This window comes from Erinaceus europaeus, chromosome 8, assembly GCF_950295315.1.
Source record: "Erinaceus europaeus chromosome 8, mEriEur2.1, whole genome shotgun sequence".
In the NCBI taxonomy this organism is placed as follows: Eukaryota; Metazoa; Chordata; class Mammalia; order Eulipotyphla; family Erinaceidae; genus Erinaceus; species Erinaceus europaeus.
Window position 1 is genome coordinate 90,001,642 of NC_080169.1, and position 3,592 is coordinate 90,005,233.

General features: G+C 35.1%; 1 pseudogene; it reads right to left on the reverse strand.

The window, feature by feature from the left end:
- Nucleotides 1–1,265: 1,265 nt before the first annotated feature.
- LOC132540102 (U6atac minor spliceosomal RNA) lies at nucleotides 1,266–1,338 on the reverse strand (annotated as a pseudogene).
- Between the last annotated feature and the right edge of the window lie 2,254 nt (nucleotides 1,339–3,592).

Sequence of the window (3,592 nt, forward strand, 5' to 3'; positions counted from 1 at the left end):
CCTAGCCAGCATCCTGGTGGCATCTGGAACCTGGTGATTGAAAACAGAGTTAACATATGAAGCCAAACAATTTGTTGAGCAATCATGGATCCCAAGCTTGGAATAGTGGAGAGGAAGTGTTAGGGAGGTACTCACTGCAAACTCTAGTGTAATCCTGCTTTCAGGTATATATTTTGCAGTAGTTTATGGATACGTGTGCACATAAGCTCTCTCTCACAGAAACTGGTGTATATCTAGGTTATGGGACTTTGTTAGAAAGTGAACTACCTGAGATGAAATTAGAGTGTACTATTAAAGGAAAGGTCTCACCCGAGTAATGAAGCTGAAGGGTTGTCATTCCACACGTGAAGTCTCTGGATACATTCTGAGGTGAAGCATGTTGAGGTAGCAATCGTTGCTTTCGTTAGGTTGTGATCGGCAGATGCAATGTTATTTGGTTTGGATTGGGAGATGCATACGGGAAAGTGGGCCCTATCCAAGGGTTCCAGGACTGGGGGAAGTAGGGGCTCTATAGTGAAGATGTGAGGTTCCTGCTGTCTTAGGGTTCAAAAAGACACTCAATAGTTAATATTATCATCACATTATTTGTTAATTGTGTTAACTTTGAAAAGTCCCTTTGTTATGGTTTGCTATACAGTATCCAGTATCTTGTATATAGCTGTGCTATTGGAAGCTTCTAATCTACTTGGTCTAGGCTTTTGAGAGAGTCCGCATATCAAACACATAGCCTATATATTAAAAAGATTCAGTTTGTCTTTTGCGAAACTTTGAGACATACAATTGATTTCCCCCTCTCATATTAATTAGCTACTGATTTATATGTCTACATTTTGCTAGGAGTGTACATAAACACCATTCCCACCACCAAAGAACTGTGACCCATCCCTCCCGCCCACTCCCACCCCCCACTGGCCCAGGAAGCTACATGCCTACCCCTCACCACTGGGTTTTTACTTTGGTGCCCTACTTACAATTTGATCAGGTCCTGCTTTTAGTTTCCCTTTCAGATCTTCTTAGTCAGCTTCTATTGATGAGTGGGATCATCCCATACTCATCTTTATCTTTCTGACTTAGTTCACTTAACATAATTCCTTCTAGCTCTGTCCAAGATGGGTCAGAGAAGGTGGGTTCATTGTTCTTGATAGCTGCATAGTATTCCATTGTGTATATATACCACAGCTTTCTCAGCCACTCATCTGTTGTTGGGCACCTGGGTTGCTTCCAGGTTTTAGCTATTATGAATTGTGCTGCTATGAACATAGGAGAAAAACGGCGGTTAGATGCCACGAAGTCGGTGGCAATGCCTTAACTGTATGTGTGATATTAACTTATGAAAGGAACTGTTCATGACAGAATTTCACACTTTTGTCATTTAAATTTAGTTTGAATTACACTTAAATGTTGATGTACAATAGAAATTAGCAGCTGAAGTTTAAATGAAGTTTATTAAGAAATTAGATTGAATACCTTGGACAATGAAGTATCCTTGTAAATGCTTACAAAATAAATCATCTTAAGGAAAAGAAACAGAAATGGAGGCATCACACTCTCAGACCTTAAACTATATTATAAAGCCATCATCATCAAAACAGCATGGTACTGGAACAAAAATAGGCATACAGACCAGTGGAACAGAATTGAAAGCCCAGAAGTAAATCCCAACACCTATGGGCATCTAATCTTTGATAAGGGGGCCCAAAGGATTAAATGGAAAAAGGAGGCTCTCTTCAATAAATGGTGCTGGAAAAACTGGGTTGAAACATGCAGAAGAATGAAATTGAACCACTTTATCTCACCAGAAACAAAAATCAACTCCAAATGGATCAAAGACCTAGATGTCAGACCAGAAACAATCAAATACTTAGAGGAAAATTGTGACATTTTATGACAATTCTGATTTCTTTTCCTGCTATTCTGTAATTTTTGCCCAAATAGTTAAAAATATGAATAGATAAATTAAAATTTTGTTTTCCAGAAAAAGTTCTTTCTTCATAGACATCTTTTCTCATGGAGGAACAATGCTGCTAAATTTAGCAATGTTATATACTCCAGGACCAACACTCTCTGCTCAGTCTTAAAATGGCATAGCTGCCACCAGGTTTTTGACTTCAATTTATGAACCTGGACTTTTTGGACTGAAGTTCGAAGTCTGTCAATTGAATTTCCTTTATAAAGTTTTGGTTCAGATTGGTGCCTTTAGCTTTATGTCCCCTCAGGGAACCTTTAACTTCATTAGAATATTCTCTAGGAAATGATGCCTTTCAGTAACTTGTATGTGTCATATTAGAAATTTCATGATGTTGTCAATGTTTAGCTCTTTCTTCTGGGCCTAATTGATTATAAAATTCAGAATGTCATTTACTTGATTTTTATATAGTTTTTTTCTCTACTAATTTTTTTCACCTTATTTTTTTGCTTTTCTCTGATATAATATTAGAATTTTAATATGATACTATTGTAACTCCTTTTTCTCATATAAAAATGGTGGAAATAAAACAGTAACTTTATCTTTTTGCTACTTGGACAGCAGAATACCAAAGACCGGCTCTTATTTCCAATTAGTATTAACCAAAATATTTCAATGTAGGCTAACATATGTACATTTAACATCATATATATACAAATAAGAAATATTCTAGAAGATGTGTTTCATTTCTTCTCAAAAGCAACTCAGCTTTGAGTCACCTCTTCATTTTTGAACTAAATATAAGAAAATAAGATTGAACTTATGTCCTTCTGGAATGTCTATAGTAATATAAAGAGGAATCTTTTATAACTGAGACATAGTTAAGAATTATCTCTAGAGCAAAGAAAGTGACCGTGAACATAAACTTGAATTTTTTATATCTTATACTTTTATAATTTAAATAGTTATTTTTGTAGGTAGGTTAGATCATAATTTAAAAGTATATGTTAACAAATCTAGTTTGACTTTTTCTTTTTTAAAGTTTTTTATTTATAAAAAGGAAAAAAAGACAAAACCATAGGATAAGAGGGGTACAGCTTCACACAGTTCCATCACCAGACCTCCATATACCAATCCCTCCACTGATAGCTTTCCTATTCTTTAACCCTCTGATGTTCTTTTTTTTTTTTCTATACATTGGTTTGGAAAGAATGAACATTTCAGGAACATAAAATGTCTTTCTTTTTCATGTGAGACACTTTCTATAGTGGTGATTACAATGTTACATTTTCAACATAGTATCACTTTTTATTTTCTTCTTTCTTTAAAAGAATAACTATAAAACTTTATTTTTCTTTCTCTACTCTTATCCTTGTTTTTTAAACTTATTTTTATTAGTGATTTAATATTGATTTACAGAATTGTAAGATAACAGGGGTATAATTTCACACTGTTCCCACCAGCAGAGTTCTGTGTCCCCAGTCCTTCGATTGGAAGCTACAGCAGGTCTCTCAAAGTTATAGATATGGGTTCACTATTATTTCTACAACTATTTGTCTATATTTGTATATATTTTCCCATTTCTCCTCCATGGTCCTGTCTTCTCTTCCTTTCCAAGTCACACCACACCTATTAGTACTTCTGAATATTCTTTCTTTCTTCCTCTTCTCTCTCCATGTCCTGATG